Source organism: Felis catus, chromosome B4 (genome assembly GCF_018350175.1).
Source record: "Felis catus isolate Fca126 chromosome B4, F.catus_Fca126_mat1.0, whole genome shotgun sequence".
Taxonomy (NCBI): Eukaryota; Metazoa; Chordata; class Mammalia; order Carnivora; family Felidae; genus Felis; species Felis catus.
The window spans coordinates 80,451,365-80,476,637 of record NC_058374.1 but is presented as its reverse complement, the minus strand read 5'-3'; the positions used below and the strand labels follow the sequence as shown (position 1 = coordinate 80,476,637).

The following is a 25,273-nucleotide window of genomic DNA, read 5'->3' as shown; positions in this document are numbered from 1 at the left end:
TTAATACTATGTATTAGGAAAGAAGTTATGAGGTGACTGTTTTCTTTCTTTTTTTGCAACGACCGCCCACTAAGCGCATGTGTAGTAAAATGGCGAGTTTACGCAAGCGCATTAAGAAGTTCCGCTGGGCGCTTGGAACACGTGAAATGGCGGGCGGGAGACGGCGGCGAATCTACAGCGCTTGCGTAGTGGCGGGAGTTGTGCCTCGTTTTGCGCAGGCGTAATGGGCGGAGAAAGGGTACGGTCCCAGGATTGGTCGCGCAGGCGCAGGGAAGGATCCGTTTTGGCGGGCGGTTGGCGTTGCGCAGAAGGCGGCGGCGGCACTGTCTTGTGGTCCTGCCTCACCACAGAGGAACAGGGAAGACGTTTGCGTGAGTGATCGGTGTCGATTCCGGGTAAGTGACGGATAGTCTTGCCTACCCATACGAGGTCTTGAACTGACTCCAATTGGGCCCGTTATTGTGTGAAATGAATGGACCGCGGGGTGGGGGCTCGTGAAGGGGGAGCGGTGGGTCCGGCCAACCAATGGAAGAACAGGGGCGGGATGTTTTATTCCTGTAAGTTCTGTGGCGCTGTGCAGCCGGAGGGCTTGACTGGCTTGTGTTTAGGCCAATTGGGTCCGCCCTTAGCTGCCGACTGATCGGTCCTTGGGCCATCGGAATGTGGGAGGCGGGTTTCCCGCTCCTGAGCAGCGGCTCCCTGAGCCAATGAGCATGGAGCGCGCGGTAGGTTGGGCTCATCCAAGAGGCAGCGGATTGACTCCAATGGGGAATGCGGGAGTCGGGCGGTTAAATGGATGGACCAAATTTGGAGCCAGTAGACGGATAGCCTACGGGAAGCGCTCGGGCAGGTCGTCCAATCAGCGGTCCAGAAGAGGGAGGTCTTAACGTTAGAGGTTGTGAAGAAGGGGATTCAATGCCTGTGATGGCGCGGCAGCCCATATTTTATCCACTGTGACTTCTCTAACGAATCCTTTAGGCCTCCGTCCCATACACCTTTCTTGTAGGGAAACTATAAGTTCTGTCCCAACACTTTTGGTTTTGAGGGGAGCAAGGTAGATCTTTGGGACCTCGCTTCTTTAGGAAGACTGACTTGAAATGTTAGAACCAGTAGGATAAATCTATACTGTCGTGGAAAGGCACCCGAGAAAAATCTGCATCGTGAAGCACCTTTCCACGGACAAATGGGTATTTGTAAATCCATAGAAAAAGTTTTGGAAGGCTACATACCGAAGTGTGTTACCTCTATAGACAGAGTGGGATCTAGGCAGGTTGGTGTCTGCTGTTTAAGCCTTTTCAGGGATCGTAATTTGTGATTAAATAAAGATTAGATTAAAAAGTCAACTTTTGTGTTTCCAGTCATAATCACGGGCTTCTCACAGCCTCTTTTATCCTTACACCTCGATAGAGTTGTTTTTCCCCTAAGAACTAAGGTGATCCTCAGTATAAAAATACAAATATTAAAAAGGTAACTTTTATTTGACTACTTAGTACCTACTAGAGAGGCTAAACTAAGCGCCTTACAAGCATTATTCATGTCTCAGTGCCTTTATCTTTGACGCCTTCCCCCCCGTGTAGATCTTTCTTCACACCACTAAAGAGTTTCTAAGCTCTCTTTCTTCTCTTCCTTTGAGGATGTCTGGATTTTGATAAGGAAGTTGCTTAACAAGGGGGATATTTAGGGTGTTAGAGACAGGACTCATCCATCACCTGGATTATTCCATTGCCTTTTGATTATATTTCCTTCAAAATATTTATTTTACAGGAGCTGATATCACCTGTTGGTAATGCCCAGTCAGCTGATTTGAAGATGTTTCAGTAAAATAGTGACATTTTCATTACATAATGGCCATATAAGAATCTAAATTGCTCTGTTGTTGTTCACTGATGTATTTAAGGTTAATAGAAGTACTGTTAATAAGTTCAACTACATATGAAGTACGCTTCTGATTAGAGAGACCTTTGTGACATTGTACAAAAGAAAGTTTAGCTGCCCAGAGGAGAGAATCTCTGACACTTGGCAAGAAGACAAATTTATTTCATATTTGGTTGTAAACTGTAGGTATGCTAATTATGCACTTTTTTCTGCTTAGTTTATAAAGAAAGATACAGATTAAGGTTATCTATCTCTATTTTATTTAGGTTTAAAAGGAATACCACCTTGATCTATTACAGGGTTTCTTGACCTCAGCATGTTGACATTTTGAGCCAACAAATGCATCTCACCTCATCCGTCACCTCCATTTGTGACTATCAAAATGTCTCTACACATTGCCAGATGTCCTGGGGTTGTTGTTGGTGGTGATGCAAAATCTTCCTCAGTTGAAAACCTTTGATTTAGGGGTGCCTGGCTGATTTGGTTGGAGGAGCATATGCTCCTGATCTTAGGGTCGTGACTTTGAGCCCCAAATTGGGTGTAGAGATTACTAAAAAACAAAGAAACTTAAAAAAAAAAAAAAAAAACACGTTGATTTAAAATGATATGCTGGGAGCTGGGACTGGCTCAGTGGAGGAACATGTGACTATTGATCTCAGGATCATAGGTTCCAGCCCCAACTTGGGTGTAGAGATTACTTTAAAAAATAAAAATAAATAAAATGATAGATGCTGAAATTTTTGTCAAAATCTTTCATTTTAATAATTGGAAATTAGACGAAGAAGATCGGTAAAGTGTTTAGAAAGTAATCTTTGGTGAATGGATCACTAAATCCTAATGGATATCTCTTCATATGTAGAGTGATCTTTGTTCCATTGGATAAAAGGACAATTTCATTAAATTTTTACCATTTCTTGAAGTTTAAACACGATTGCATCCAGTGTTTGTTTGGCTTCCTAAAATATTAGCAAATATTTTTTGTAAGAAGGTGGACCTTGCGTTAGATGCTTCTTAGATTTTTTGCCTGCTTTAAACCTCTTTCCTTTACTGAATTCTTTTGGATCAGAGAGTTTTACCCTGACCCTGTACACATATTGAAATAGGCTTTACTATATAAATACACGTGCAAAGCACTTTGGTATTTTCTCATCTGCAGTACACAATTTCATTTTCTTAGAAATACAGGTCAGTTTCTGCTGATTTCATGGCCCTAAACTCACAGTTTGGGGAAAAAAAGCTGATCTGAAGAAAGAGAACCAAATCATGCTTCTTACATTACTCTGAATGGATTCCTTCTATCTCCAGCCTGAGCTGCTTGGATTTATAAACAAATTAACCTGTGGTCCGTTATTTGACGATTTTAGTGATATATTTTAATTTGAAAGATTTCAGGATTTGAATACAGGCTTCTTGGTTTACTGTGGTATGCAAGTACAAATTGCTTTTTTGTGAATTCTCTTACAATGTCAGTTAATAGGTCTGATGAACATTTCTCTCTCTGGTGGGTAATTTTTCATTGAAATTCGGAGACTATCAGATTGAAAATCTTAAGGTTAGGCTTATTTCTTGCCATCAGAGAACCTGGTCTGGTTGTTCATTTGTACCGGTGTGTTAATAAAACAAGGTGTTTAGCTTATGTTACAAAAATTGAGTTTCAAGTGGTTATGCTTAGAACTTAGGGGTATACTATTGCCACCAAACCTGAAAGGGAAAATAACACATCTTCACTGGTCTGTCTGAAAACCAGTACAAAGAAAGCGATCTGGATAGTAGGTGAGCGGGGTGATGGTTGGGGCAAAAAAGAAAGAAAGAACATGCCTCTGCAGTGACTGGATTTTAATATGTCTAGGAAAGTTTTGGTGGTTTTCAGACCCCTTGATAGTGGCTCTGGAAAAGAGAAAAGGCATATAGGATACAAAGATTTCTGAGGAAGATTAGATTAGCATTTTTTATTTAAGTTATATAATTTAACCACAAAGCACGATTTATATATCTTACTGGAATAGCCCATTTAATAATTCTCGGTAAAACATCTCTTTCCTTTCCTTGTTCTTTTGCTCAGTCTATTTTTATTTCCATTTACCTTACATGAAATTGGGCTTAAAGCTGTGTGCTGTGGATATTGATTTTAAGAGTAGTGAATTACAATGTGAGCTATCACTTGTAACTGACTTAGTATGGCTGCTATTTACACATTGTTATTCATGAACTTGGACTCTGGGCAATTATCTTTTTTCCCTGACATAACTTTGATTTTCCTTTCCTCCTTATAAAGGATGCCTTTAACTGATCATTGTACTAATGGGAAAGAGTCCAGGTCATCCTGAGAAGAGTTGGCTTGTGCAGAGTCCAAGATACAGCTTTGTTGGATTTCTGTAAGCTACTCGAAGCCACATATTCATTTCTGATGACAACTTTACACTTGTGTTGGCAGAACACCCACAGTGACAACTGGTGCCTATGTTTAGTCTGTCCAGGAGCTCTACCAGCTAACATGTTTGGGGAAAAACCTACACTGTTCTTGTTAGCAGCTATGTAAATACTAGACCTCGCTGAGTTTGTCTTCCTGGATCTGCCAGTATTTTGGGAGGAAAATTACATTCCCTGATTGCTTCAATTTACCCTTTGAAATGCGGGATTAAAGGTTTTAGGCATTCTTTGGGTTACTTGGAGCACAATTCTTTTTGGATCAGGAATTGGTTTTATATATACCCAGTTTATGATTTTTAAAAATTTTATTTCCCCTGTGTATTAGTTTCCTGTGGCTCCTGGAACAAATTACCACAAACTTAGTGGTTTTCAAACAATAGGAATTTATTCTTACAACTCTGTAGGCCAAAAGTCTGCAGTCAGGGTGTTGAGCCCCCTCTGGAGGCCCGAGGGTGGAGTCCCTTCCTTGCCTCTTCCAGCTTCTGGTGGTTGTCAGTCTCATCTTGTGGCCTCAGCTCTTCCTGCTCTGTCTTCACATGGTCTTCTCTGTCTCAGAACTCCTGCCTCTCATCAGGATAAATGTGATTGCATTTAAGACCCAATCAGATATTCCAGGATAAATTTCTCCTTTCACATCTTTTTTTTTTTTTTTTGAACATTTTATTTATTTTTGAGACCGAGAGAGACAGAGCATGAACGGGGGAGGGGCAGAGAGAGAGGGAGACACAGAATCGGAAAGAGGCTCCAGGCTCTGAGCCATCAGCCCAGAGCCCGACGCAGGGCTTGAACTCACGGACCACAAGATCGTGACCTGAGCTGAAGTCGGATGCTCAACTGACTAAGCCACCCAGGCGCCCCTCACATCTTTTAGTCACACCTTTGCCCTATGAAATAATATTCATGGGTTCAAGGGATTAGGACTTGGGTATCTTTTGGGGGGCCATTGCTCAGACCACTACACCTTAGTTCTCTAACCCCTATCCAAATAAATTTTGCATAATTCAGAAAAGAAAACTTTTTTTTTTGTTTTTACTTTAGAGAAAGAGGGGCAGAGAGAGAGAGAAATTTTTTTTTTTTTTTTTTTTTTGAGAGAGACAGAGAGAATGAGAATGAGACTCTAAGTAAGCTCCATGCTAATTGTGGAGCCCGACCTGGGGCTTGATCCCCTGACTCAGATCATGACTTGAGGCTGAAATTAGGATGCTCATCCGATTGAGCCACCCAGGCACCCTAAGAAAAAGTTATTTTAAAAATGAGAGGCAAATGGGGACAAAAAAAGGCTCAGGAAACTTAGATTCTATTCCCATATCTGTCATTAAGTAGTGATAGAACCTTGGGTGAGCCATTTGCTCTCTTTGGTTCTTAGTTTCTCCATGTTACATGAAAGGAATTGGATAGGTGATTGCTGATAGCCTTCTAGACCAAAGTCTTTCATTAAATGACTCCTGAATTGTCTTGGAGTTTGTTTTTGAAGCCACTAGTTTTAAATGTACATGAAGAACTCTTTCTAATATTTTGGGCCAATGTAGTCCATTGGTGGTCTTGCCTAGGACTTGAAGGATAGAAGGCTAAGTTGTTGGCTGGTTGTCTGGTTGTCATATCCTTGGGGTATTGACACAGGGTAACACATTTGTTAATTGTGTGTGATTTTCTAAAAAGGGCATAATGGACTACTTGGGCCATTTTTCACTCTCATCCTAATGAGGCTATGGACTGTGTAGTCTGCATTTCCTTTCTGGTAAGTGTAGTTTGTCAAAATTAAACAGTGACAGATTTTTTTACCTGCAAGTAGGTCGTGGGGCTATAGTTTCAAAATTCTTCACATGCAGTCTTATTCTTCAGACTTAACTGAGTGCCTGTTCCATCATGCTTCATTGCTAGAAAGGACACTAGAAAGTATGGGCTTGAGATGGTGTTGTTGAAAGGACTATTCAAAGATCAAGCTTTATAATACACTCTCATTTCTTACATGGAGAAGAGGAGAAGGAACCAAATTGAATTCAAGTATTCTTCTGATTGTAATCTCCATTTCTTAGAATAAAGCAAGTTCATATCTGAGTCAGCAGGCATAATTATGTCGGAATAAAATGCCCTGTTAAAGAGGTCAACCAACAGGCTGGGATATCTATCTTAAATTTGGTTTCTGAGGCAGATCCTCCACGTGCCTTCTTTCTTATCCCAAATCAGTAAGACTTACCTCACAGGGAGTTGTGGAGGGTAATAATAATTTGCTAATTTGTTCTGTATTTCCCAACAATAAATTATATCTAAGGATCTGATAAAACATAGGCAAACCTCATTTATATGAGTAGTTGGAGACAGGCATAGATAATTCATTAAAGTTATTCATTCATAAAGTTTTCATTCAGAAAATTCATTAAAGTTATTTTAACTTTCTCTATCATCAGACATCTTACCTTCTGTTTGCTGTATACTTTCCAAACTGTTCTTTTGTTCTTTTTCCATAACAGACATGAGGTAGGTAGGGCAAATAGCTAACACCAGATTAGATGATAAAGGGATCAATTCATCAAGAGGACACAACAACCCTGAGTTTTACACAACTAATAATAAAGCCTCAAAGTACCTGAAAGAAAAAAACAATGGAACTGAAATATATACATCTGTATTGATACACTTCTAAGCAACCCATGGATCAAAGAAGACCTCACAAAGAATATTAGAGAATATCTTGAACTGAATAAAAATGATAACATGACCTTAAAATTTGTGGGATGTAACTAAGATAGTTCGCTTAGAGAGAAATTTATAGTATTAAATGCTTCGGTTAAGAAAGCAGAAAGGTCTAGAGTCAGTGACCTACATTTCTGTCTTAAGAACCTAGGAAAAGAAGAGCAAATTAAACCCAAAGTAGGCAGAAAAAAGGAAATAGTAAAGATTAAAGCATGAAGTATAAAATAAAAATAGTAGAGAAAATCAATGAAGGTGAAAGTTGATATTTTGAGAAGATCAGTAAAATTAATAAACCAACCAGGTCTGATCTGGGAAACAAACAAATGACTAAGAGAAGGGATGTCACTGCTGATTGTAGAGACACTTTAAAAACAATAAGGGAATATTATGAACTATGTCCATACATTCAGTGTCTTAGATGAATTGAATCACCTCCTTGAAAGACAAGCTACCAAAGTTCACTTCAGAAGAAATACAGAACCTCACTAGCCCTGTAGTTAAAGGAATGAAATTTGGGGGGTGCCTGGGGGCTCAATCTTCTGACTCTTGATTTTGGCTCAGGTCATGATCTCACAGTTTGTGGGTTTAAGCCCCGAGTTGGGCTCTGTGCTGATAGTGCAGAGCTTGCTTGGGATTCTCTCTCTGCCCCTTCCCCATTCACCCTTTTCATCTCTCTCTCTCTCTCTCTCTCTCTCTCTCTCTCTCTCTCTCTCTCTCTCTCAAAGTAAACATTAAAAGGAAAAAAAAAAAAGAAATGAAATTTGTAGTTGAAAACCTTCCCCCAGTGAAAACTCCAGGGCCAGATGGCCTCACTGGTAAGTTTTACCAAACCTTTAAGGAAGAGATAATACTTATTCTACACCAATACTTTCAGAAAATAAGAGAGGAGGGAGCACTTACCTAGCATTCATTATTTTTAATTTCATTTATCAGGCACTTCTGTTTCATATATATAATGTTTATTTTTGAGAGAGAGAGAGAGACTGAGCATGAGCCAGTTCACAAGCAGGATGGGGCAGAGAGAGGGGGACAGAGGATCCAGGGCAGGCTGTGAGAGGACAGCAGCAAGCCTGATGTGGGGCTCAAACTCTGGAACTGCAGGATTATGACCTGAACCTATGTCAGACACTCAACTGACTGAGCCACCCAGGTGCCCCATATGTCCTTTATATTTTTAAAAGTGTTTTCTAGCTCATTTGTCTTACCTTCACAGCAGATCTGTGAGATAAGTATGGCAAATAACTTAACACCCTAAGGTTAACTGAACTGTCTAGCTTGATCTTTCAATGATCTGACTGGAAGAGGACCACATCTTCTAATTCCTAGTCCTGATTTTGCCACTGTTAACAAGTTGCCCTTTTAGTAGCTTTTTTGTTAACAGCCTTTGGGGACAGGACTAACCAGTGCTGACTTAATCAAGGAGAAACTGTTAAAATCCTTAGCTCTTAAATTGAAGACTGGGTTAGAGACAGTGCCCATGCAATGCTTGACACTAGGCCCTCAATAAATATCCCAGAGCAAGGATCAGAATTGCTATATTTATCATCCCTTTGGTATAGGATTTAAATTAGGATTGTAGTTGGAAACTGGACAAAAAGAGAGTCAGAAACAGCTTACTTGGTTTAAGTAACACATCAGAGCATTCAGTGGAAGAGCTGGGTAGTCTGAGATTGGCTATCCCTTTTAGCCGTTAATCTGGTGGTGGCCTTTCTTTGCATTTAACTATCAATATATCTGAAGTGTAGAGCACACTTTTATGATATTGTGGCATAGTAACTCACACTTAAATGTCAATAGAGACACTTGCAAAGACCTACAAGGTTCAATAATTTCTGGTGTGGGTTTGTTTCTCCTGTCATCACCCATTATGTATTTTTTTACAGCTTTTAAATTGCCACAGAGAGAAATTGGTCAGGAACATAATGGATGGCCAAGGAGCTGCCAAGGATACTGTTGTATGGGACGGGAAAAAGTTCAATACTGCCTTGATTTTATTTATCTAAATTGTAGGCTGTGACTTCAATATAATTCATGTTGCTAATACACCAAGGTAATAGTAAAGTACAAAATTATGCCATAAGTTGAAGGAGTGCTCTCTTTTACTCCGTGAAGTTTAACAGTCTAACTCCAATTCTATAAAACTCTTTTTTTGTCAGCATTGTATTAATCAAATTTTAGCGTATTGACTTAAATTATAATAGCATTTCAATAGTTAAATTAGAGATTTTAGTTTATGGTTATGCAAATTAATTTTTATGTCACTTGAATGTCTTCTCTAAACTAAGGCTGTGAGATAGTGTAAATTGGCATAGAAGAGGCTTTTCCTTAAAATAGAGGATTTGTGGGAGAAACCGGAAGGGGTCTTTGTAGACCCTTAAGCTGCTAATATCTAAAATCTGTACAAGCTGGGGGCACCTGGGTGGCTCAGTTGGTTAAGCATTTGGACTCTTGATTTCGGCTCAGGTCATGATCTCACGGTTCGTGGGATCTAGCCCCACATTGGGCTCTGTGCTGACAATGTGGAGCCTGCTTGGGATTCTCTCTCTCCCTCTCTCCTCCTCCCCCCACTCTCTCTCTCTCTCAAAATAAATAAATAAACTTAAGAAAAAAATAAAATCTGTACAAGCTGGACGATGTCGGATTAGCACTGCATCTTAATTTTATGGCTATTTGAAAAATATGACCTCAATTTACTTGCGGGTAGATCTTTTAGTTCTGTTCTAACCCTTTCATGTTTTGTGAACATGCTCTGCCAAAGTGGTATGTAAAAATCTAAGATTCATAGTATCTACTCAAACATTGCTGGAATCCATTTTTCTTAAGATTTACTTTTGATGAAATTGCCAGGTTCTTCATGAAAGGTGACTGAATCTACTAGTTCATGCTTCATCACATTTAATTAAGGGAGGAGTGGGTGTGAGATTAACTGTGGGACCCAAGGAATTTAACAAAAATCCCCTACCCCTGGACAAGCAGAGCAAGACTAACTCCATCTTGTGCTGCACCCACTATCTCATGTATAACCCCCACATGACCTACTTATTGCTTAAGACACTCTCCCACCCTAGTCAAGCCACTGAGCACACTCTTACTGGAAACTGGCTCACTTAGGAATGCGGAACCCCTAACCGCCAGAGAATGTAAACCTCACCTTCTGCTCGCCAAACTTGCACACCAATTCTGACCAGAGTAATAGGCTAGTTCAAACAGTTACTATAGGGTAAATCGTAATTCAATTGGCCACCTGCATGTGGACTGACATGAATGTGCAACTTTCTGTGTGTGTTACAATCTCATTGGCCCCCTTAAAATTGCTACGCCTCTTAACCTAGGGGTCCAAGTCCCTGCTCTGCTGTGTCGGGTATACTTGGGCCCAAGCTCGAGCTTGAAAATAAACCCTCGTGCGTTTGCAGCGGTATCGGCTCCTTGGTGGTCTCTTGGATTCGAAATCGGGGGCATTACATTTGGGGGCTCGTCTGGGATTCGAGAGACCCCCAGGACCCCACCCAGAGGGTCCCACGTCTGGTGAGTGCACTCAACTTCTACCTTTCGCGCGCATATTTTCTGAGAGCTCTATACTGTATCTCTACCTGTAGGAATTCCAAACTGTCTTTGGGTCGGCATTGGCTTAAGCGGACGCACTGGCGAGCCGTCGACCGGGGGTCTTGGGAGACGTCCCTTGCCCCCGCCAGGAGGGCAAAGCCCTCATCTGTGAGGAGGGCCGGCTGCCATTACGGACAGCCAGCCCTTCGTTTTACTTTCTGTTTTGTCTCCGCGGCCGCACTGGAATGTTTGTCTGTGTTATTGTGTCCTTGTTAATCGTCATAATTGTTTGTGTCTTGGTGTGGATTGAAATGGGGCGGACCCAAACCACCCCCTGTCTCTTATGCTCTCCCACTTCTCGGACATTAAGGAAAGGGCTCATAATTTGAGCACAGACATAAGAAAAGGGAAATTTCAGACTTACTGCATGTCAGAATGGCCAACCTTTGATGTGGGATGGCCCCAAGAAGGAACTTTCCACCTACCTATTATTTTGCAGGTCAAGGCTGTAATCTTCAAGGACAAACCAGATGGCCACCCTGACCAGGTGCTCTACATCCTGGTCTGGCAGGACATGATTGAAAACCCCCCTTCTTGGCTAAAACCATTCTTACCCCCCAAAGCAGGACCTACCAAGATTCTAGCCCTGCGGAAAGCCGAGAAGGAGACTGACACAAAGGCCACAACACCCCTTTATCTGGTCTTGCAGGATTCCTCTCCGGAGGACCTGATTCATCCACTGCCCTACCAGGCTCTCCCTCTCCCTTCTGCCCCTCCATTGGAAGCACCAGGGGCTGCAGGAGGGGCACCACCCCTCCCTGACGAAGGAATTCCTGTGCGTGGGCCAGCAGCAGGGACACATGGATGGACCCACCGGGCAGCCCCACCCTCAAATATGGGGCTGGCCGACTCCACCGCCCTTCCCCTCCGCGCCATGGGGCCTCCTGACAAGTCTGGAAAACAACCAGTGTTATATTGGCCGTTCTCCATCAGTGATTTATACAATTGGAGAACTCAAAATGCAAAGTTCTCCGATAACCCTAAAGATTTAATTGGGCTTTTAGATACTGTTCTCTTTACCCACCAGCCTACTTGGGATGACTGTCAGCAGCGCTTGCAGGTTCTCTTCACCACCGAAGAGAGAACGAATACAGGTGGAAGCTCGGAAGTCTGTCCTGGGAGAGGACAAACAGCCGACTCAAAACCCAGACCTCATAAACGCTGCCTTCCCCTTATCCCGCCCTACCTGGGACTACAATTCGGCTGAAGGTAAGGAGAGACTCCGGGTCTACCGCCAGACTCTAATGGCAGATCTCGAGGCTGCCGCGCGCAAGCCTACTAATCTGACTAAGGTATATGACGTAAGACAAGGTAAGGATGAGAGTCCAGCAGCCTTCTTAGAAAGAATCACAGAGGCTTTTAGGCAGTACACCCCTATGAACCCAGAAGCCCCAGAAACAAAAGCCGCAATTATCATGGCTTTTGTTAATCAGGCCACTCCAGACATCAAAAGAAAATTACAAAGAGTGGAGAGGCTAGGAGAAAAGAGACTGCAGGACTTAATAATAGTAGCAGAGAGAGTTTACAATAATAGAGAAAGCCCGGAGGAGCAACAGATTAAACTATGCGACCGGCAGACCCGAAATCTGGCTAAGATTCTGCTGGCTACAACCATGGATGACCCACAGGAAAAACGAGGCACCTCAAGAAGCTGACTTCAGGGACAGGTAAGGAAGATGGCCCTGGTCCCTGACGGGAGCACCCTAAACTAAACAAAAAACCAATGTGCTTATTGCATGGAAGAGGGCCACTGGGTGAAAGACTGCCCTAACAAAAGATCTAAGGCCCCTGCCAAGATATTAGAGATGGAGGACCTGGACAACTAGGGAAGTCGGGGTTCGGTACCCCTCCCCAAGCCCAGGGTAACTCTCAGAGTGGAGGGGCAACCAGTTGAATTTCCAGCGGACACTGGGGCACAACATTCGGTCTTATTACAACCCCAGGGAAAATTGGCGAGCAAGACCTCATGGGTGCAAGGGGCCACGGGGACCAAACAGCACTCATGGACTACCCGAAGAACTGTGGACCTCGGCATGGGTCGGGTATCCCACTCCTTCATGGTCATCCCTGAATGTCCTTACCCGTTATTAGGTTGGGACTTGCTCACCAAGATGGGGGCACAAATTTGGTTCCACCCCAAAGGGGCAAAAATCCTAGACAAAGAAGGGAAACCGATTCAGGTGCTTGTCCTGAGTTTGGAAGATGAATATTGTCTCCACCAGATCCCCCCAGCCCCAATGACTGACATTGACCGTTGGCTACAGGAATTTCCTCAGGCATGGGCAGAAACAGGTAATCTGGCTGGCCCGACACCGACCGGCTATATAGATAGAACTAAAACCAGGGGGCAGACCCTGTCAGGGTCCGCCAATACCCCATGCCTCTCGCAGTGTGAACAGGAATCACGCCCCACATACGGCGACTACTAGACTCAGGCATATTAAGGCTCTGCCAATCGGCGTGGAACGCTCCCTTGCTGCCGGTGCGAAAACCACACTCTAACGATTACAGGCCACCCAGGACTTAAGGGAAGTCAACCGGCGAGTAATGGATGTGCACCCCACGGTCCCAAACCCATACACCCTCCTCTCCACCTTGCCTCCAGACAAAAATTGGTATACAGTATTAGATTTAAAAGATGCCTTTTTCAGCCTGCCTTTAGCACCCAAGAGCCAAGACCTTTTTGCCTTTGAATGGACAGACCCCGAGAAAGGCATCAATGGCCAACTCACCTGGACTCGCCTACCACAAGGATTCAAAAACTCACCAACCATCTTCGATGAGGCCTTACACGAAGACTTGGGTGAGTTCCGTTCTGAGCACCCTCATTTGACCTTATTGCAATATGTACATGATATCCTGCTGGCGGCGGAGGACCAGGACACTTGCCTGCGAGGCACCAAGGACTTACTCCAGACTGTAGCGGCTCTAGGATACCGGGCCTCAGCCAAAAAGGCCCAAATCTGCAAAGCAGAGGTGAGCTACCTGGGGTACAAATTAAAGGATGGACAAAGATGGTTGACGTATGCGCGGAAGGAAACCGTCCTGAGGATCCCACAGCCGCAAACCGTCCATCAGGTGCGAATTCCTGGGGTCGGCAGGGTTCTGTCGATTATGGATTCCGGGTTTTGCCGAGATGGCCATACCCCTCTACGAGGCCACCAGGCACCAACAAAATTTTGAATGGACAGAGGCCATGAACAAGGCCTTTAATGACCTTAAACAGGCCTTGCTGTCTGCCTCGGCTCTCGGGTTGCCTGACCTAACCAAGCCCTTCTACCTGTATGTAGACGAGAAAGACGGGGTGGCAAAAGGGGTCCTTGTCCAGTACATAGGTCCCTGGAAAAGACCCGTAGCTTATGTCTCTAAAAAGCTGGACACAGTGGCCGCTGGATGGCCCCCATGCTTAAAAATTATTGCCACGGTGGCCACTATGGTCAAGGACGCAGACAGGCTAGCCATGGGGCAAGAGCTATATGTTACCACCCCACATGCTATTGAAGGGGTACTCAAACAGCCCCAGACCGCTGGATCAGCAATGCTCGTCTGACCCTACTGCTGAACCTATCAGAGCCTACTGCTGAACCCCACCAGAATTTTATTCAAGCCACCTACAACCCTGAATCCGGCAACGCTACTCCCCAACCCAGACTGGGACACCCCTCTGCATAATTGTCAAGAGATTTTGGCACAGGCGCACGGAATCAGGGCTGATCTCCGGGACCAGCCACTGCCGAACGCGGACGCCACCTGGTATATGGACAGCAGCAATTTTGTCCGAGAAGGAATCAGATACGTGGGGGTAGCCGTAACCACAGAAACGGAGATCATCTGGGCAGAGCCATTGGCAGCCGGAACATCGGCTCAACGGGCAGAACTGATCGCCCTGACCAAGGCACTAACCATGAGAGAAGGTAAATGAATAAACATTTACACCGACAGCAGGTATGCCTTTGCCACCGCTCATATCCACGGAGCCCTTTCCAGAGAGAGAGGGCTTCTGACAGCAGAGGGAAAGACTATTAAGAACAAAACAGAGATTCTTGAACTCCTAAGGGCCCTCTGGCTGCCCAAGGCACTAGCTATCATCTATTGTCCAGGACACCAAAAGGCAGACACACCAGTAGCCAGGGGAAACCAGCTAGCCGACTCAAAAGCAAAGGAGGTGGCCCTTTCAGTGACCCAGGTTTTAACCACACTACCCGATCTGGGAGCATCAACCCTGCTGGACACCCCCAACTATACTGGCACTGACTTACAATGGATTAAACACTTGCCTATGACCCAATGCTTGCGTGGCTGGTGGAGGGCCGCAGACTCCAGCATCATCCTGCCGGAGGAACTAGGACAACGAGTCCTATCCAAAATGCATCGGAGTACTCATATGGGAACAAGAAAGATGGAAGACCTCATACGATATGCTAAGATCATTTTTAAGGACTCTCGAGCAAAGATCGAGCAGATTGTGGCAAGCTGTCATGCATGCCAGCTAACCAACGCCACCACCCATGGGTCTAACGCCGGAATCCGACTCAGGGAAGACCGCCCAGGAGCATACTGGGAAATAGATTTCACCGAGGTAAGGCCTGGAAAATATGGGTACAAGTACTTGCTAGTTTTCACAGATACTACGAAGATGTAGATACTACGTGGACAGAGGCATTCCCCACTAAGCACGAAACAGTGCAAATCGTGACCAAAAAGCTGCTGGAGGACATTCTGCCAAGGTATGGATTTCCTGCCAGGATCGGATCCGACAATGGATTGGGGTTTATTTCTAAGGTAACACAGGGAGTAGCACAAATACTGGGGGCAGATTGGAAATTACATTGTGCTTACAGACCCCAGAGCTCAGGTCAGGTAGAGAGAATGAATAGGACATTAAAAGAGACCTTAACTAAATTAGCCTTGGAGACTGGCGGGGACTGGGTCACTCTCCTCTCCTTTGCCCTATATAGGATGAGAAACTCACCATGTAAGATGGGACTAACTCCCTGTGAAATCATGTTTGGTACATCCCCACCTATCATTCCTGCCTTGAAACCCGAAGTGCTTGCTGAGTTCAATGACCAACAGCTTCTTTTCTCCCTCCAAATGTTACAAAGAGCCCATGAGCAGGTATGGCCTAAGCTGAAGGCCCTCTACGAGACCGGATCGCCTCCTGACCCCCATCGGTATCGACCAGGCGATTGGGTGTACGTGCAGAGGCACCAACAGCAGGCACTCCAACCTCGCTGGAAAGGACCCTACGTTGTGATCGTGACCACGCCCACTGCTCTCAAGGTCCACGGAATAACTCCCTGGGTCCACTACACCCACGTCAGGCCAGCTGATCCACACGCTGTCCTCAAAGACTTTGTTCCGGAATGGAAGAGTCAGCCTGACAAGGACAATCCCTTAAAGCTAAGGCTGCGTCCCTCCCACTTGCCTCGCTAATATTACATGCGCTGTATCCCCTCGCGGCTAAATCCAACCCCCACCAACCACTTAATCTAACCTGGCACATCATCACCCCAAGCTGTAATCAGGTAGTAACCCAGCTGTCAGAACTACACCCCAGGGGAACCTGGTGGCCTAATCTGACAATCGACCTATGTGACCTGTTTGGGAAAAACCCCAACTTCCATAACGGATGACTAGGGATACCAGGGTGTGGCACCAAAGTAGGCAAAACAGCCCTCCAAAATACCTGTTTTTACGTATGTCCAGCCCCCTCCCAATCCAGTAATAGTATCTCATGAGGTGGCTGGGCAGACTACTTCTGTCAGGCATGGGGTTTCGAACACACTGGGACATGCAATTGGCTATCACAAAACCTGTCCGGCCTCATAAAAGTCCAACTGAATACTACGCACCCCTCATGCTCAGAACTCCCCTACTGTAATCCAGTCACCATTTCCTTCATGGAGACCAGGAAACAAGCAACAAATTGGGGAGCAGGACTTCTGTGGGGACTCCGGCTTTACCAAAGCGGGTATGATAACGGAGTCCTATTCATGATCAGACAACTAGAGAACCCAAAAGGTCAAACCCTTGGAATAGGTCCCAACACTGTGCTAGTGCCGCCCGTGCTAACATCTCCTCAACCTCAGAGGCTTGCCCACAACACTTCCGATGGGGGCACCCCAGTCCCAACTCTCCTCTCCCCTCTCCTCCCCCTCGACCCTTCTCAACACCTTCTTTGGGCCCTGATGTCCAAAGCTTACAAATTCCTTAACGCAACTAAGCCCAATCTTACCCGATCCTGCTGGCTGTGCTATGATATCCGCCCCCCCTTCTATGAGGGTATCGCAATAATGGGGCAATATAACACGACCACGGACCCTAATGCTTGCAGGTGGCACTGAGAGCCTGGTAGTGAAGGCCTCACCTTGCAGTCCGTGTCAGGCCAAGGACTCTTTATAGGCACTCCTCCACGTACCCACCAGGCTCTGTGCAATGCCTATAAATAATACAGGGTATTGTCTACCACCCCAAGACAGTTGGTGGGCTTGTTCCGAGGGTCTAACTCCCTGCGCTCCTGGTCACGTTATAAACAGAACTGAGGGCTTCTGTGTGCTGGTTCAACTACTCCCTAGAATCATCTACCATTCAGATGAACAGGTGCTTCAATGGAAAGATGCGGATACCCACCAACAAAGTAAACGGGAACCCATCTCAGCCATCACCATTGCCTCCCTATTAGGAATTGGATTGGCAGGCGCAGGAACCGGAATTGCCTCACACTAGCCACCCAGGCCTCCCATTACAGTAGCCTCAGGGCTGCCATTGATATAGACCTAGAGCGCATAGAGACCTCCATTTCTCACCTCCAAGAGTCCCTAACATCCTTGTCTGAAGTGGTTCTCCAAAACAGAAGGGGATTAGACCTAGTCTTTCTACAACAAGGGGGAGTCTGCGCTGCCCTGAACGAAGAGTGCTGTTTCTACACTGACTACTCAGGGATAGTACGAGAATCAATGGCTAAGGTAAGGGAAGGATTAGCCAAGCAAAAACGAGAACGAGAGTAGCAACAGGGATGGTTTGAATCACGGTTCAATCATTCTCCCTGGCTGACTACCTTATTGTCCTCCCTAGCCAGCCCCATAATCATCCTTCTCCTTCTGACCTTCAGGCCCTGCCTCATCAATAGACTAGTGGCTTTTGTCAGGGACTGAGTCAACACAGTTCAACTCACGGTACTCAGGCAACAATACCAACCACTGACTCTCTCGACAGAAACCCAGAACCCATGATTGGGTCCTGCATAGGATCCTCTGGAAAAGGGGGGAATGTGGGACCCAAGGAATTTAACAAAAATCCCCTACCCCTGGACAAGCAGAGCAAGACTAACTCCATCTTGTGCTACACCCACTATCTCATGTATAACCCCCACATGACCTACTTATTGCTTAAGACACTCCCCCACCCTAGTCAAGCCACTGAGCACACTCTTACTGGAAACTGGCTCACTTAGGAATGCGGAACCCCTAACCGCCAGAGAATGTAAACCCCACCTTTTGCTCGCCAAACTTGCGTGCCAATTCTGACCAGAGTGATAGGCTAGTTCAAACAGTTACCATAGGGTAAATTGTAATTCAGTTGGCCACCTGTATGTGGACTGACATAAATGTGCAACTTTCTGTGTGTGTTACAATCTCATTGGCCACTGGCCCCCATAAAACTGCTACGCCTCTTAACCTAGGGGTCCAAGTCCCTGCTCTGCTGTGCCGGGTATACTTGGGCCCAAGCTCGAGCTTGCAAATAAACCCTCATGCGTTTGCATTGGTATCGGCTCTTCGGTGGTCTCTCGAATTCAAAATCGAGGGCATTACATTAACACCCACCTGAGACTGTGGTCCCTTAAGAGGAGTTCAGTACATTGCAAGGACAGAATTGTTGGAAAGCATTATCTGGAAGACATTTGCCCATAGCGGTGCCAAATTCTACTTTCTCATAAATCTTGGAACAATTGGATATCTAACCTCTTGCCCAGTGATGGGTTTGGGTGTAGCCTAACTAAATTTAAAGAGGACTGACACTTGAGAGAAGAAATTCAATAGATTAAAATTTTTTTTAAGTGTTTATTTTTGAGAGAGAGAGAGAGAGAGAGTGTGTGTGTGTGTGTGTGTGTGTGTGTGTGTGTGTGAGCAGGGAAGGGTCAGAGAGAGAGGGAGACACAGAATCTGAAGCAGGTTCCAGGCTCTGAACTGTCAGCACAGAGCATGACGTGGGGCTCAAACTCACAAACCGTGAGATCATGACCTGAGCCAAAGTCGGACGCTTAACCGACTGAGCCACCCAGTCACCCCAGAAACTCAGTAGATTTTAATAAAGGAAATAAAATCCCATATAAAATTATTTTGTGAGATTGTGATCTCGTAATGAGATCTCAAGAATTTGTGTGTTACTGCTAAACATGTCAGTGAACCAGACTGATTAACTTCAAGCGGTTCTGAGAATCACTATGGTACACATTCATTTATATTTTTTAATGGTGTGGTTCATTGCTTGGAGGAGAGTACAGCCAAATAAAATTTATAAGGCACCCTTTATCTATTTATAATGTATATGTTTTAATCTAAAAGTACAAAAGGCCCTTTACTCCCTTGCTCACTGGAGCAAGAGTCTTGGATAATCAACAAACAGGATACTTTGCCCCAGAATAATTCTGTGACTGGTTGAGGCAGTGCCTAGGCCTGATTTTTAAAGGATCACAAACTGGAGCTGCACTAGCCAAAGGGAGAGCATTTCCTCTCTCCACGCTCCTCTCTATTAATAAAGTTTGTGTTGTCTATATGTGGCTTGTTAATGATAGGGGTGTTAACGACCACAGTTAATCTTCCTCCTCAACTCTTTCCTAATCCAGTCTCTTAAATAGACGTTTAAAAAGCTTTTAACTCCTCTTGAATTGGGTGCTCATGGGCTTTTGGTGGAGGTGGAGTGATAGTTATCAACCCATTTAACAAAACCTGAGACAGCCAGGACAGCTGTAATGTGCATCTCTATGCCGTGTTTTTGTTAAAATGCCACATGGCTAATACTTTGGAAATCATAAATCTAGTAGAAGAAAACATCTTTATAGAGGGTATTTTAGTTTTATGCTGTATGTGTTACAAACTCAAAATCATTGGTACTTCTAGATACATAAAGAACAAAGAACATAGTAGACCAGATTAAAACGGTTCTGAAAATTTGGTTTCTTTTCATCTGTTTTATTTATCACAATAAGGCGATACAGACGACTCCTGGAAGACAGTGCTGTAGCTGGCAATTTAATCTTCACCTAAGCTACTAACTTTCCCCAAGTACTTTTGGGGGAGAAATGGGAATTTCTCAAGCCTGGGCTAACTGAATTCACCATTGGCAGCATATTTAATTAATACATGTGATAGGGAGCTTTGCATATGCCCTCACCCTTTTCTCCTCTTTATGTAGGCTTTCTTTCTGGAGGATTTTTGCCTTGCTAGTGGGCTTATAGATTTTATTTTGAAACTCTAAAATGGAGGTGCCTGGCTGGCTCGCTTGGTAAAGCATGCAACTCTTGATCTCCGGGTTGTAAGTTCAAGCCCCATGTTTGGTATAGAGATCATTTAAATATAAAATCTTTAAAAAAAAAAAAAGAAGAAGAAGAAAGAAAAAGAAACTCTAAAATGAAGAGAAAGCTCACCGATTATGTGTTTTGACATTTGGTCTGACTACCGCCTCCAAATAGTTCAGTGGGTGGTTCAGTGAGGCACTTTACCAGTTGGTTTTCGTTACTTTAAAAAAAATACAAAGCAAGCTCAGAGAAAGATTTAGAATTATGTTGTATATATACTTTTGCTCGTAAGTAGTGATGAAAATAAAATGTGCTACACCAAGATCTAAGAAAAGCCACCAAGACAGCTGGCATTGCAAAGTAGTGACTGGAGGGACTGGAGCAGAGCCTGAACTGGACAAACAGATCCCAGAGACCCTATGTGGGTGATTCTGTGGTTCTAGGATTGATAAATGCAAATAGCTGACCATTACCTCTGTTGTTCTGGATTGTCCCAGTTTTCTGTAATGGTCTCTCTGCACCTTCTGCAGACTAGCAGTTCTTAATACATTTTTTTAACCCTTGTAATGATATAATGAGTGGGATTTTTTTTGTCCCTCTTCTCTTTCTGTTTTACCTCTTCACTCCCCCCCCGCCCCCCCCCCCCCCAAGATTTATCTATTAAAGAAGTCTCCTGTCATCGACTTGGAATGTGGGTTCTGACTGTGCCTGGCCACAAAGCTCTTTGATGTTTTTCCAAGGCTGACTTCTTACCAGATCCCTGGTTTAGGTATTTTTTTTTTGCCTAGCGCTCAGGCCTGTAAGGTGAATTTGCCTTGTGTTGTTGATATGAAGGGTTGGTGGAGCCTACTCTTTTCTCACATCCTGATGGGCAGTTAAATTGCTGGAATCTATCTGTAGCTGTTGATGCCTTTAGCAGAGTTACTGTGTGTAAGAAAGGGCTGAGAGCTGTTACGCTTGAAAGACTCTAGAAACTTGAGAAGCTGCTCACCCCTTCCTATGGAGATTTCTATAAGGATAAGGTTGCGCTCAGGCTCATCCTCTCTTCCTTCGTCATGGTATCGGGATTCTACCTTAATCACTCCATCATCCTGCCAGCCATGTCTCATTTCTCATACTTGAACGCTCCCTCCTCTCAAGCTCAGCGTGAACCACCAGTCTTGATGCTTTATCTGGTCCGGGCTCTAGCCCTTAAATTGTCCGTCTGGCTTTGTGTTTCATTTGACCCTAATATACTGGGTCGCACTGTCTAAAGGAGAATTATGTTCCCTCCAACGTCTGAGTGCATTTCTCATTTCTTACTGCTGCTCCTGAGCAGATCTGTAACTTCAAGGTTAAGATAAGACACATTCCATCAGAACTATGTCGTCATCCTTGCCAGCTTCTGATCTGTGACTGTCCAGGAGATTTACAAGACACTTGCATGCCATTCTTTACAGAATATTATGGTTGGACTCTGACTCCTGGCATCACGCCCAATTTGATTTGTCAGCTGTTAGAAAACCCATTTCCCAAAGAGAAAAGGACCTTAGCCATGTGCCCTTTAGGCAGTTCTTAAAGAGGGGGAAGGAGGAAATTGATCTGACATTATTTCCGGGTGTTTCAGGGAGGGGATACACACCAGAATATTTTTGTCCTTTTCTTTGTTGATTTCACTTTTTTTCCTAAAAGATTTCACTAAAATATTAACGTTGCTGTCATTCTTTCCTGTTGTTTATCTCTTCACAGAATTACTGTTAGTCTTTTCATACTACCACTCCAATGCTTTTCTGAGCTTTAAGAAGTAAAAATAAGTATTTTACCCTTAAGAGAGAATGTACCTGGGGCGCCTGGGTGGCTCAGTGGTTAAGCGACCCTTGATTTGGCTCAGGTCATGCATGATCTCACAGTTCATGGGTTTGAGCCCAGAGTTGGGCACTGCACTGACAGCTGCGGAGCCTGCTTGGGATTCTGTCTCCCTCTCTCTACACCTCCCTTGCTCACTGTCTCTCTCTTTCTCTCTCTCTCTCTCTCTCAGAATAAACATAAAAAAAAAAAAAAGAAGAATGTACCTGTGTATTCTCTGAAGCTTTATTAGTTTACTGGTGCCTAGTTAACAAAGACACTCTTCTTGATGTCTACTAACATGTTGAGTTGCAGGAGTTACTACATGTGATAGGGTTTAACAGTTTAGGAATTTGGAAGGTCACATATTTCCTGCTGCTGTTGTATTTGGCCCTATATTTTTACAAAAGCTTCTCTTTGGGGGACTTACCATCTCTTTGGTTTCTATATAAACTCACTGTTTCCCTAGGAGGTAGGCAGTGGGGATTTATTTGGCCCATTTTAGTGACTGGGGTTAGATCTCAGTTATTTACTCTGTATCACACATGGCAAGTTAATCACAGAGTCAGAACCCTGATCTAATTCCTTTGGCATTGTTTTCATATCCCTTAACTACAAAAAGTTTTAAAAAGTTAGGAAGAGTCCAAAAAGGCAGTTTTTACTCAGATTTCCTGACGGGTCCATTCAAAGTTGAGGAAATCTGTAGTTAAAAACTGTCTACTTTACTCTCATACCCTGTAATCTCTTCTGTTTGATAACCAAAATAATCACAATTCTCTGCTTTTTCCTCACTTGGGTTCTTTGCTTTGGACTGTCCCTTTTTCTTACTCTCCTATGGCAGCAATCTCTGGCTCTAAAGACCTATATTGTAAAGCAGAGCAGGGCTTTGGAGCTCTCCTAAGTGTTCTTTAGGGCCAGGAGAAAGGACACTTTATGGGACTGCAAGTCACCAAGTATTTCTTTTCTTTATCTCAGCCTTCCTTTTCTCAAGTGTTAGGTATTATTGGTATATAGGGTTTTAAATTATTATATATTAATGCTTTGGGTGGGTTGTAATTATTCAAAAATTTGTTTCATAACGTTATAAGAACAACTAATGAAAATGGTTTTAACAATGGCGAGGATGGACTTTTAAACTACTCCCTTTTTAAAAACTACTGAAGGATTAAATCTTTTTCTACCTATAATGTCAGTTGATAGGTTCTTTGGTAATGCTTCAAGTGTCTGGATTCTGTTTCTGTATCTAGTATTCTCCCAAAGAAGGAAAGTTGTATAGTGTCTTGAAATACTTCCTTTCTCCCCCTTTCCTGCTATCCACCCCCCCCCCCCCCCCCCGCCCTGCATCCCCCAAGCAATTTTAATTAACTGTTCAGTGACAGATGGTAGAAAAGGCCTTGTTTAAAGTGCTTCTGGGCTGGGTTGGGGTGGGTGGTTTGAACTGATTCCCGTTGTACAAGGACCTAGCCTTTCCCCTCCCCCTTCCATTTGAGGTATAATCCTGTTAGATGATCTTAAAATGCTATTGATTAATTCCCAGTGCTCTTAGAGGAATAAGTACAAGTTTTGGGTTTAAAACCCAAGAACCGATTCCCTTGAGCTCTGAATGCCTTAGCTTTGAGGCCAAGGGAGTACCTTCCAACTTCTCCACCCAGTCTTCACAGAAAAGGAAAGTTAAGCCTTTTAACTTTTCCGTTTGCTTCCCCCCCCCCCCTTAGTCTAGTACTGCTGCCAGTTGCCATGGCAACGGGCTGGGACAGCTGCGCAGTGGCTCCCAGGCAGCTGGGTGGGGGCGGGGGAGCTGCCAGCCCGCCAAGCCCCAGACCTGGGAGGGGAGGCCCCTCCTGTTAGCCCAGAGGGAAAGAAAGAACTGGGGCGATCCGGTAGGTAAAGGAGGGAACCCCCATTCATCTTCTACCTTTGGGGCTCCTCTTCTGCATGAAGGTATAAAGGGAGATTTTCCTCTTTCCTCCCTCAAACTGAAGAACACATATGTAAATCCTTGTTTTTCCTCGTGAGGCATGGGAGGCCATAGCCACAATGCTTAACTGCATGCATCTAACCCGGGGCTGGTTTTAACCCCAGCGCTCTGACCTAAACTGCTCAGCTCCCGGAAATTCCAAGGTGAGTGGGGGTGGGGGTGGGGTACTCTCCCTGGAATATGACATTTCCTGTCTCTGGTGAGGTCGGAGGCTGTTTTTATTTTAAATAAGATTTTTTTTTTCTTAAAGCTTAGGACTCTCTTCTAAATTCATGGAAAGATTATTTTGAAACTCCTGTCTACATTTCTCCCCCTGCCACCCCCTCTTCCAAATAAAGGACTTTAATAAAAACTTAGTTTTATTACAGGGCAGTAATGGGTACAATTTTTTGGGTGGGCAGCCCTATTGCTAATAGGTTCTGGAGACATGGTTTCCAATTAGATGTTTTGGAATAATTCCTTAAATGTTGCTAACTTGAGGCAAATTGATAAATGCAACTTTTTATGCTACTTGACTTGAACAAAATTCTGGGATTAGTAGTGGCCTTCCTTGTTCCTGGGAGTCCTCTTCTAGTCAGGATGGAAATATTTTTAGAAAGTGGTGAAGAAAAATCTTTTAAGATTGCAGGAAAAGAAAAATGGAGTTCAGCTAAGAAAACAATTCCTGCTACTCTATAATCCAGGCTGTAGGCATCATTTAACATGGTTAAAGAAGAATTCTTAAAAATGATTATGGAAACAACAACATGGGAACTTAAAAAACTAGATTCTGTGTTGAGTACCCCCTAGTTGTGCATTTTTCTGAGCTTAACTCAATTTCCATTTGTGTTGCCTTGCTTCAGCTTTCCTTGGGCCTATGAATGGTTCCTCTGTGTTTCGAGGCTTCGTGTTGATGTGAGTCTGGGGCCAGAGTTCTTTTTCCTCCTCTTCTTCCTTTGGCCCATGGTCAACTCCAGTTAAGAGAGGTACCTCCTTAACTATTTGGATTAGTTGAGCCTTGAGAATTACTGAACAATCCAGTAACTAATTTCTATTTTATGGAATAAAATTTTCTTTTTCTCCCTACCTTTCTCCCATCCCCAAATGAAGAAGGAGGCTTGCTGTGTCTGAGATGCCAGCCTTGCTTTTGTAAGCTGATGGATAGTATGTAGGGACAAGCTCAATTTGTTTAAGGGAGAGATGTACCAGGTCACCGAAGACAGTGGTGAAAGATGCCTGACCAAGCCTTTTTTGTGTGCTGCTAAGAGGCTAGTCAGGATCCCTAGAGCAGAGGAAGGCTTACAATTTGTGGCTTTTCTTTTTTCATTTTTATAAAGAAACTTACTCACCTTGTAGGGAAAGGTTTCAAT

General features: G+C 44.1%; 1 protein-coding gene and 1 long non-coding RNA gene across 10 annotated transcripts in view; one reads left to right on the top strand and one right to left on the bottom strand.

Annotated features, from left to right (window-relative positions):
- Positions 1-244: 244 nt before the first annotated feature.
- CBX5 (chromobox 5) overlaps positions 245-25,273 on the top strand; it is a 44,453-nt gene continuing 19,424 nt past the window's right edge. The window contains exons 1-2 of one of the 6 annotated variants that reach the window (XM_045061895.1): positions 250-395; positions 11,630-11,811. The gene's annotated coding sequence lies outside the window, so the exon portion shown is untranslated. Of the gene's footprint in view, positions 396-11,629; positions 11,812-23,673; positions 23,827-23,930; positions 24,068-25,273 lie in introns of those variants that run through there. The other 5 variants (XM_003988789.6, XM_006933761.5, XM_003988790.5 and 2 more) reach the window with 5 other exon arrangements.
- Positions 4,675-23,998, bottom strand: LOC123386607. Of its 4 annotated transcripts, XR_006600759.1 has the most exons (5): positions 23,862-23,982; positions 20,252-20,342; positions 6,723-6,892; positions 6,088-6,194; positions 4,675-4,869 (listed from the first exon to the last, which is right to left on the bottom strand). It is a non-coding gene; the product is annotated as an uncharacterized LOC123386607 (long non-coding RNA). The 4 variants fall into 4 exon arrangements; XR_006600760.1 differs by lacking the exon at positions 20,252-20,342 and having other exon boundaries at positions 23,862-23,998; XR_006600758.1 differs by lacking the exons at positions 20,252-20,342; positions 23,862-23,982 and adding an exon at positions 10,590-11,630.